At 50.5% G+C, this 10,814-nt stretch overlaps 1 protein-coding gene and 2 non-coding genes across 3 annotated transcripts in view; 1 reads left to right on the top strand and 2 right to left on the bottom strand.

Annotated features, from left to right (window-relative positions):
• LOC125629204 (uncharacterized) overlaps nucleotides 1-10,814 on the bottom strand; it is a 570,105-nt gene that overhangs the window by 396,900 nt on the left and 162,391 nt on the right. The gene's annotated exons all lie outside the window — the stretch shown is intronic.
• On the bottom strand, nucleotides 559-631 carry TRNAM-CAU (transfer RNA methionine (anticodon CAU)). The gene has a single exon. It is a non-coding gene; the product is annotated as a tRNA-Met (tRNA).
• On the top strand, nucleotides 9,184-9,255 carry TRNAQ-UUG (transfer RNA glutamine (anticodon UUG)). The gene has a single exon. It is a non-coding gene; the product is annotated as a tRNA-Gln (tRNA).

Raw genomic sequence — 10,814 nt, 5'->3', positions numbered from 1 at the left:
AGAAATCCCCTAGCTACCACCTGAGCTGGAACAAGGACTATACCAGGGGAAAAGATTGGGCCCAGACAAGAAATAAGTCTAGTCTGTGAAAGAAGTTTATTGGAAGATCTCTGAGGGTGAGATTTTATCTGTATTGACAGGTTTCAGAGTAACAGCCGTGTTAGTCTGTATTCGCAAAAAGAAAAGGAGTACTTCTGGCACCTTAGAGACTAACCACTTTATTTGAGCATAAGCTTTCGTGAGCTACAGCTCACTTCATCGGATGCATACAGTATGCATCCGATGAAGTGAGCTGTAGCTCACGAAAGCTTATGCTCAAATAAATTGGTTAGTCTCTAAGGTGCCCCAAGTCCTCCTTTTCTGTCTGTATTGAGTTTCATACTGTTTTAGGCTTAGACTTGCGTGTTTGGTGTTTTTTATTTTGCTCTATGGAGAATACAAACTCCATAGAGAAGGAAAAGTTAATGCCTTGGAAAAGCCTGTGTGTGTGTCTAGTAAACCACTCTCCTATAGTTTCTTTTCTCTGATTTCCTTTAGAGAAGCTGAAGCAGGAAGAGTTGCCTTCTCTGAGGCTTGAACTCAGGACCTTCAGATTATGAGACTGACATGCTGCCAACTGCACTAAGAAGCCTTGGGAAAGCTTTAGGTTCAGTGTATATAGGACCCTCCTACAGCAGTGACTGGGGCAGAGAAGAAGCCAAGGGGTGTGCTGGAAGAAGCAAGGAGATCTGGTGCCCAGAGGCCTGTCCTGGCAGCTTTCTCAGTAGCAAATAAATCAATTCTCCCTACCAGCGAACAATCTACCAGAAATGATGGCAGTATGGGACAGGGGGTGTTCCCAAGCCAGGGACCCACTTCTGCATTTTAGAACTTACTCTCATTACCCTAGGAAGGCACTTTCTATGTGAATTGTGCAAAGCAAGTGGGGGGGAAGTTATATGTGTAATAGAAACCAGGGTTCCAGGTAAGGCTCGAACTCATAACCCCAGCAGCAGTCCCCTTTGCACTAATCAGCTGCACCACTGCAGGGGCTTCTTAGGTTACCAGTCTCTGTGGTTCACACCTTTGCCTCGTAATTGAAAGGCGGATGCTTCAAACCTAACTAAAGACGTGGCTTTTCAGCCATGAGAATCCAGTACATTTTAACAGGAAGAAAATCTCCTCTATTCTGGTTTAGCCCCATTTGACTCCTTCTACCGGTCTTCTCCCAACCCCTGTCTCTTTCCTTCCCCACTGGGGCCCTGCAGAGAGGATCCCCAGTCAGTCTCTGTCACATAGAGTCTGTATCCCATAAAGGGTTTGTCCTGATATTTTACTGGCTGCAGCCACAAAGTGAGTCAAATTACAGCTCCCGTTCGGAGTCAATGCACACAGAAGAATCAGGAGGCTCTTAATTTCTTAGGTTCTGCCGCCATTTCATTTCTATCCTGTTCCAAGATTTATCGTTGTGCAAAGAAATGTTAGGCCCTTGGGAGTGTCTTTCCCCCACCCCTCCCCGGTCCCACCTGCCTCCCCGGGCAATTTAAAGGGCCTGGGACCCCACCATCATCACCGGCAGCACAAGGGGGCTAAGGCGGCTTCCTGCCCGCTCTCGCTCCGCGTGGCGTGCCACTCTCGGAAGCAGCTGGCACGTCCCTGTGGCCCCTGAGGCAGGGGGGTCTCCACACACTGCCCCCACCCCGAGCGCCAACTCTGCCAACTGTGGCAATGGGAGCTGCGGGGGTGGAGTCTGCGGGCAGCGGTGTGCAGAGATGCCACCAGCCCTCCTGCTTGGGAGCTGCTGCCAGAGGGGGGTGTGGGTTACTTTTGGGAGATGCCCAAGGTGAACGCCGCACCCTTCACCCACTCCCGCACCCCCAATCCCCTGCCCCAGTTCAGACCTCACACCCAAACTCTCTCCAAGAGCATGCCCCCCACACCCCCTCCTGCACCCCAACCCCCTGCATGAGCCCAGACCCCACACCCAAACTCTCTCCCAGAGCCTTAGGCAGGTGTGGGGGGTGGGGGCAGGACTTGATCTCATTCTGGGCACCACCAAAAATTATACAAACCTGCTGCCCCTGTCCAACCCAACCTTCTGCTGATGCACCTCAGCCCACACCCGTGCACGGTTTGAAGCTTGCATTGCTTAAATTCCAGGACACTGGGGGATTTCAGCTTCCCTTTGCTCAGAGGAAACCTTCTCCCCACTCCCAAAAAGGTTCTTGTCCATAGGATCACTGTAGGGGGGCTGGGTCCCTCTGTCTCTTTTCTCTCTCTAGGACAGGCCAGGGCATCTGAGCACCCAGGACCTTCTATGGAGCTGCCCTTCCCCTTCCCCTTCTATGGTCTCATCTGTCATTGACTCCAGACTTTTTTCTATCCATCGTCAGCACCATCCCAAGCCAGCTGCACTCGCCTCAAAAGGACAGCATCCCCTGGTGGGTGTAAATCACTGACGTCTCTCCTCTCTGAGCACTGACTGCCCCTCCGTTTCCTTGCCCCTCAGTCTGGGCAGATGGGACTTTTCCCTCCAGTGCTGGAGGATTCTCCCTTCTCATCCACCATTGACCCAAACAGCACAGCAGGTGGGAATCTTAAAAGTACCAAGGTGACTTCGAAGCAGAACCCCCCCCCCGACCTTCCATGCAATTGGCATTTGCCCCTCACGGAGCAGGATTGAAACTCGTGCAAGGAGACTGGTGGGCCACATCCCTGCTGGGCATGAGCAAAGCAGCCGGGTGAAAGGAGAACTTGGAGATGCTGGGGATTGAACCCAGGGCCTCATACATGCAAAGCATGCGCTCTACCACTGAGCTACATCCTCAGCTGGGCTATAGCTGCTATGGGTTACACTCAGAGGCCCCCCCCTGTTTCCAGAGCGTCTGGGAGCCTAAAAGCAGCATGAGGGACAGAGTCCCTGCTCTGAGGGCCAAACCTGCTGTCCTGGAGGTTGCTGGTTCTTAGGGGGCACTTTGCAGCAGGGCCAGATTCTATGTGTGGGGCAGAGAGAGTGCCTGCCCTGGACTCAGGGGCAGAGATACACTCAGCCCTCTCCCCTGCATTGGCGGGGGGAGGGTGCTGCAATCCCCTGCTGGAAGGTCATGGAGCTGGGGGGCTCAGTGAGCAGCTCAACACCTGATCATGGTGGCAGAAGTGGTGTGGGGAGCTCCAGGTGTTTCTAGGATCTGCTATTTCCACCTGCCTGTAAAGTCCAGCTTTCCCCAGCACATTCACTGCAGTGCAATTGGGTCACTGTTTCCATGGCTCTACAGCAAAGACTCACTCCCGGTTTCCCATCTATCTGCAGCACGATCAGCCTGTGTCAGTGGTTAATGAGGTGGATCTAGTTGTAGATGGTTATTCATTCCCCACCTTGACAATTCAGACAGTCCCTTTCCTACTGAAATCCCCAGCACCTCAGTGATCCCGGGAGCAGGGGTTGGGGTTTCCCTGAGGGCCTGAGATTTTGAGGGTCCTTTATTCCCTCAGCAGGGAGTGAACTCAGCTTTTCCCCCATCCCAGACATTCCATGAAATAACTGTAGCAGCATAAAGAAAGAGGGGAGGGAACATCTCACGGCCAGGGCTGGAGGTGCCCAGGGCCCCCTGCTTGTTCACTGTTTCCATCGCAGAAGAGGAAGGTTCCACGGAATTTGACACCCTGCTTTGCACGAGGGACAGAGAAAGATCTTGCTGTTCCTGTGTCTGTGCAAAGAAAATTGTGCTTCTGTAGGAAAGAGAGGCGGGAAATCGCCCCATGGTGAGACAATATCCTCAGGATTAAGAGCAAAGGACTCAGGCTGAGAACTGATTTCACTCCACTCATCTGGGATTTAACAAATTGTCTTCCATGGAGAGAATGCAAACTTGTGACATTGCTCCAGACTCTGGGGGTTTGGGCTGCTTTAACTCTTGGTAAAAAACATGAGCTTGATTCCAAGAAGGGAGAGAGGAGAAGCCTGAAGCTGACTTTAGTTCCAGGCTGGGGTCTCCTGGGTGGGTGGAAACTTCCTTTGCTGCCACCAGGGGACAGCAGCTACTGGCGACATCCCAGGGCTGAGATGAAAGGGGAATGTTGCATGAACTTTATCATACAGGCCCCATCCTGCTTCTCAGAGCCCACAGGAGAGACTCTAGAGACGGGCGAGTCATTTCTCAGAAGAGCTGCTAGGACTCCTTCCTGCCAACAATTCACACCTCCTGCTCCCCCCGCCCCTCAAATTTTTCTGCTCCAAAGGCTCCTGAATGCTGAGAATGGGGAAGGGGGGGCGGGTCACTCCACCATCTGAAATGAAAGGGGTGCTCCCGGATGAGAAGGAAAGAACAAAGTGACGAGAGAGAAAGAAACCGAAAAAAAAATACCTCTTCTCTCTCCCTTTCCCCTCCCATCAAGATATGTGATGAATGGGAAAACTCCCATCCCCAGGAACAATGAAGAAAACAGAAAGAGATTCACCACAAACTGGACAGCAACAGACTTGGTTGCATCATGTCGCAATGAGACAAAGAAGCTGGAATTGTGGGTTCTGCTTAAGGTGACCAGACAGCAAGTGTGAAAAACCGGGATGGAGTGGGGGGTAATAGGAGCCTATAAAAGAAAAAGACCCAAAAATCAGAACTTTCCCTATAAAATCAGGACATCTGGTCACCCTAGTTCTCCTCTCAAGGATTCAAATCACTTGCAGCATTGAAAGCAAGCCCCAGGCTGATCAGCAGGTGAGTCTGAATTAGCATGAAACTTCCAAGTGTGTCAGACAGTCAGCCTTCCAGGGGGACGGGAAAATCAAACTCTGGTCTCCTGTAGCAGGAGCAGGGATACTCACCGCTATCTTATCAAGCAGGTCGCTGCCTTTCAACAGACCCCTAGGAGAGGGAGCGCTGGGGGATCTGCAGTTTTCACACTGGGGAGGAGGGCCAGACTAGTGGGGCTGTCTCAGGACTCACCAGTGGCTCTAGGTCACATGTTGGGGGGCAGGTGTCAGTAGGGGCTACAGGATGGGGGCTCTGGTTAAAATGAAACTGCACAAAAAACTCCTGCTTTGCTTCAGGGAAAGGCCCTACTTTGGCCTCTCCCCATTTCATGAAAATCTCCATCTCTACCCCGCCCCTCAGAAACCCCCTCTCTCCCTTGGGTATTTTCATGGTTTCTTCCTTTTTTCATGGTCTTGTACAAATATTTTTGCCATGGAAATGATCAAGTACATTTTAAATGAGAAAAACAGTCAAACAACACATCTGTATCTCCTTCACCACACATAGTGTTGTTAGGGTCCTTCATTTTCAGGTTCTATTTTATTTAATTTTTCCCGGGAATTGATTAGTGTTTATTACCACCACCACAAAAACAGGTGAAAATCAGTGCAAACAACTATTAATAATGTTTCTGGGTAATTATCGGGGTTTATTTTGGTGGATGGAAAGACAGGGGGAAAAAGTATTTAGTAGATGAATGCTTTGAATTCCATTCATTGGTGTGGTTTGTTGCAGAACTAAAACAGAACTCAAAACAAAATGAGTTTAAGAAAACAATCTCTCTCTAATCCCCAAATAAAACTTTTCGTTTGAATGAACAGGTTACTGTTGCAGACTTACAACTATTAGGCTATACATATTGACATTTAATAACTGGGCCACACCATTTGCAGTGCATACACTCAGCTTCATCCTTTTCTCCTGTTGCTAACAGCTTGAAATGTGCAGAGGTGCACCACTTCAGAGCTGGCATGCATGCCTGTTTGTTTATTGTGTGTATCTTCTAGACCGGGGTGGGCAAACTACAGCCCGCCAGCCAAATCCGGCCCATCAGGGCTTTGGATCCAGCCTGCAGGATTGTCAGCCCAGTGGTGCAACAGGGCTAAGGCAGGCTCCCTGCCTGTCCTGGCCCTGCACCGCTCCTGGAAGCGGGGGACGGTGCCTGCAGGCAAGAGCACCACGTCCCTGCAGCCCCTGGGGGATGGGGGAGCAGAGGGTGCCGCAAGCTGCTCTTGCCTGCAGACGCACCCGCCTCCTCCCCCCCCCCCCCCGCAGCTCCCATTGGCCAGGAATGGGGAACCGCGGTCAATGGGAGCTTTGGGGAAGGTACCTGCAGGTGAGGGCAATGCGCGAAGCCCTCTTCTCCCCCTCCCCCAGGGGCCACAGGGACGTAGTGCCAGCCATTTCCAGGAGTGGCACGGGGCCAGGGCAGGCAGGGAGCCTGCCTTAGCCCTGCTGCGCACTGCTGCCATCCCGGAGCAGTTCCAGGTAGGCAGCGCCAGGGCAGAGCCCACACCCTGAACCCTCCTGCACTCTGCATCCCAACCCCCTGCCCTGAGCCCCCTCCTGCACTCTGCAGCCCTCCCTGCACCCCAATGCCCTGCCCTGAACCCCCTCCTGCGCCCTGCACCCCATCCTGCGCCCCAACTCCCTGCCCTGAGCACTTTCCCACACTCTGCACCCCCTCCTGCACTCGAACCCCCTGCCCTGAGCCCCTTCCTACACTCTGCACCCCCTCCTGCAACCCAACCCCCACCCTGAGCCTCTTGCCGCACCCCTCCTGCACTCCGACCCCTTGCTCTGAGCCCCTTCCTGCACACTGCACTCCCTCCCACACCCCGCACCCCAACCCCCTTCCCCAGCCCTACATTCATGGCCCTACATACAGTTTCCTCACCCAGATGTGGCCCTGTTCTAGACTTATTCAGAGCCTTTCTTCAACAGGAGGCTTTGCATATACACACAGACTCATGTATTATCGTAATACATATATCTCACACAATGTATTGTATTTTCCTAATAAAACAAGTTATTTTTTACATAATTAAATTACAAAAGCAGGGTGAAAATCAGAAAAAAATGAACCACACTTTTTGTAGAACCCAGGAATTTTTCAGTTAAAATGGGTTTAAACTGAAAACGAAGAAGCTTAGAATTGTGTCTGAATTTTTCTAGTCCAGGTGATCAGAGTCACCCCTACATTCACTTCAGATCAAACCCCGGACGTGCACCAAGCACTTATCGGGGCTGTGGGGCAGAACTAAACTTCACTGGCAGCAGCGAGGGAGGAAGGTTGGGACCGAGCTGTCTGGGAAATATTTTAATCTTTCTTTTTTTCTTTTTCTTTTTTTTTTTTAAAATTAAATCAATGCAGCTTCCACTCCTCAAACACTCCCAAGGAAATAACGTTTCTGTGCAAAGTACCCAAAACTTTTAACAATAAGAAGTGACATGAAATAGACACACCATGGCTCCAGAACCTAAGGATTGAGAAGCCATGTGATTATTGAATGTGTATTGATGCTGAAAGGGGAGGTGTTTTGTCTTTGGCTCCCCTTCTCCCTGTGCCGAGCGCTAAACCCCACTCTTCTCCCAGAGAACTAAAACCCAGGAGTCCTGACTCAGCCCCCCTGCTCTAGCCCACGAGACCCCACTCCCTGTGACAAAGGAGGAGCTCAGAGACCCCTGTGCTGTCCCCTCGCCTCCCTGCCCATATAGCACTTGAAAACCAATGGGGTTTCCTTGGGCAGTTTTGAATCTTGCGCCCAAGAAGGGGGTGATTTTAGGTGCAGGTTCCAAACAGCGCAATGAACCAGCCAGATGGGCAGCAGGTGTCGGTGTCGGAGCCATTGAAATAATCAGCAACGTACTTCAGGGAAACGGTTGTTGGTGAAGTGTCAATGGAAGGTCAGAATCTGATCATGTCAGTGTCACACTGGAGGGTGCTGTGATGGTTTTAAATTCGTCATCCAAACCTAGCCGCCCCCTAGCACAGGTTTTAACCTCTTCTTCTCTTACGGTTGCTCATTATCAGAGAAGGGGAAAGAGAGAGGAATAGAAACGGAGGATGTAACAAAAATGACAGCACTGGGGACAAAAATACTGAAGTTTAGAACCCCAGGTCATTTGCTTTCCTTTAATTATAATTAAGGCTACATTTTCATCATGGGTATTTTTAGTAAACATCAGGGACAGGTCATGGGCAGTAAAAAAAAAAAATTCACGGCCCCTGACCTGTCCATGACTTTTACTAAAAATACCAAAGAATAAAACTTGGAGGGGGGGCTTCCCGGGGGCCCTATGGGTGCTGGGGGAGGGTGGCCCGGCTGCTTGGGGGGGGGACGACACATGGCCTGGGACCCCCGCTGGTGCTGGGGGAGGGGAGGGGGATTGGTGGGGCCAGCAGGCTTCCTACCTGGCTCCACACCTCCCCCACTTCCCCAGCAGCAGCATAGATTGGGTGGGGGAGGGGACAGGGAGTTGGGGCACAGAACAGGGTGAGGCAGGCTCTGGGTGCTGCTTACCTGGAAGGCTCCCCAGAAGGGGCAACATCCCCTCGCTCAGCCGCTAGGCGGACGCATGGCCTGGCAGCTCTGCACGCTGCCTCTGCCTGCAGGCACCGCTCCCGCAGCTCCCATTGGCCGCAGTTCCCGGCCAATGGGAGCTGCAAAGTCAGCGCTCTGGGTGGAGGCAGGGTGCACAGCTGCCTGGCCGCTCCTCTGCCTAGCAGCTGAGCAAGGGGAATGTCACCCCTTTCAGGGAGCCCTCAAGGTAAGCGCCACCCAGAGCCTGCCTTACCCTGTTCCCGGCCCCTGCCCCCTCCCACACCCAAATCCAAACTTTGACCTCCATGACAAACTCCCAACCTTAATCATAATGTGCTAATTAACTGTTAACCTTCATTTCAAAAACCTCTCTCAATACATTTGTTAGAGAAAAGCTGGGGACTGGTGAGGGGAAGGGCACTTTTTAGTCATTGTTGTGTTCAAAACATGTTTTGACAAAACATCTTTTTAATTCAAACAAAGGGAAGTGTTTCTTCACACAACCCACGGTCAACCTGTGGGACTCTTTGCCAGAGGACGTTGTGAAGGCCAAGACTAGAACAGGGTTCAAAAAAGAACATGATAAATTCATGGAGGATAGGTCTATCAATGGCTATTAGCCAGGATGGGCGGGGATGCTGTCCCTAGCCTCTGTTTGCCAGAAGCTGGGAATGGGCGACAGGGGATGGATCACTTGATGATCACGGTTCTGTTCACTCCCTCTGGGGCACCTGGCATTGGCCACTGTCAGAAGACAGGACACTAGGCAAGATGGACCTTTAGTGTGACCCAGTATGGCCATTCTTATGTTTTTATATTCATGATCAGAGCAAAACCTGCCCTCTCTGAGGGCCAAACTGTGCACCTTCAGATTAGGACACTGATACATTTTTCCCATTATTCCTGGTTCTGTGGTGTAACGGGCAGCACTTTGGACTTTGAATCCAGTGATCTGAGTTCAAATCTCTGTAGAACCATGTCTTGAGTTGCTTTCTTTCTACGTCCCATTGTAAAGAAAAACTCATAGCAGTCGGTGAGCCAGTTTTCCTTCCCTTTTTGAAAAGTCACTGAAGATTCTTGCATGAGTGAGGGGGCAGCAGGGACGACACCAGCGTTAAGACTGGGCAGAGATTCCTAATTAACATTCCCATTTCCAAACTGCTGCTAAGATCCACACGCACACTCAGACTGGCTTGAGAGTGGCTCTGCCAATTCGGCAACCAGTGCAGGGATAATGGGGAAATAATTTGTTTAGGGACAATAACCAATGCTACTGAGTGACCTGTGTTCAAAAACGTACCTGCACTGAGAGACACTTGCTGCATTAGTTTCATAGCTCAGCTGGTAGAGAGGAAGACTGTAGGAGGGGGAGGGAGAGCTCAGTGGGATGAGCACTGGGTTAAGCATTGGCCTGCTAAACCCAGGGTTTTGAGTTCAATCCTTGAGGGGGCCATTTAGGGATCTGGGGCAAAAATTGGGGATTGGTCCTGCTTTGAGCAGGGGGTTGGACTAGATGATCTCCTGAGGTCCCTTCCAACCCTGATACTCTATGATCTATGTCTATGGCTAGTGACACATGACGGAGAACATAAGAGCAGCCACACCAGGTCCAACCAAAGGTTCATCAAGCCCAGTATCCTGTCTTCCGACAGTGGCCAATGCCAGGTGCCCCAGAGGGAATGAACAGAACAGGGAATCATCAAGTGATCCATCCCCTGTCACCCATTCCCAGCTTCCAGCAAACAGAGCCTAGGGACAGCATCCCCGCCCATCCTGGCTAATAGCCATTGATGGACCTATCCTCCATGAATTTATCTAGTTCTTTTTTGAACCCTGTTCTAGTCTTGGTCTTCACAACAACATCCCCTGGCAAGGAGTTCCACAGGTTGACTGTGTGTTGTGTGAAGAAGTACTTCCCTTTGTTTGTTTTAAATCTGCTGCCTATTCATTTCATTTGGTGACCCCTAGTTCTTGTGTTATGAGAATAACACATCCTTATTTACTTTCTCCAAGCCCGTTATGATTTTATAGACCTCTATTATATCCCCCCTTAGTTGTCTCTTTTCCAAGCTGAAAAGTCCCAATCTTATTAATCTCTCCTCATACAGCAACCGTTCCATACCCCTAATAATTTTTGCTGCCCTTTTCTGTACCTTTTCCAATTCCAATATATCTCTTTTGAGATGGGACGATTACATCTGCACAGAATATTCAAGATGTGGGTGCTCCATGGATTTATATAGAGGCAGTACGATATTTTCTGTCTTCTTATCTATCCATTTCTTTAAGATTTCCCACATTCTGTTCCCCCCTTTTTTTTTGACTGCCGCTGCACATTGAGTGGATGTTTTCAGAGAACTATCCACAATGACTCCAAGATTTCTCCCTTGAGTGGTCACAGCTCATTTAGACCCCATCATTTTATATGTATAGTTGGGATTATGTTTTCCAATGTGCATTACTTTGCATTTATTCACGCTTAATTGAGCTGCAACACCATTACATCTCCAGGCACTAAAGTTTGCAGGCACCGTCC

Source organism: Caretta caretta, chromosome 28 (genome assembly GCF_965140235.1).
Source record: "Caretta caretta isolate rCarCar2 chromosome 28, rCarCar1.hap1, whole genome shotgun sequence".
In the NCBI taxonomy this organism is placed as follows: Eukaryota; Metazoa; Chordata; order Testudines; family Cheloniidae; genus Caretta; species Caretta caretta.
The sequence above is the reverse complement of the archived record's forward strand: the minus strand, read 5'-3'. Positions and strand labels throughout refer to the sequence as shown.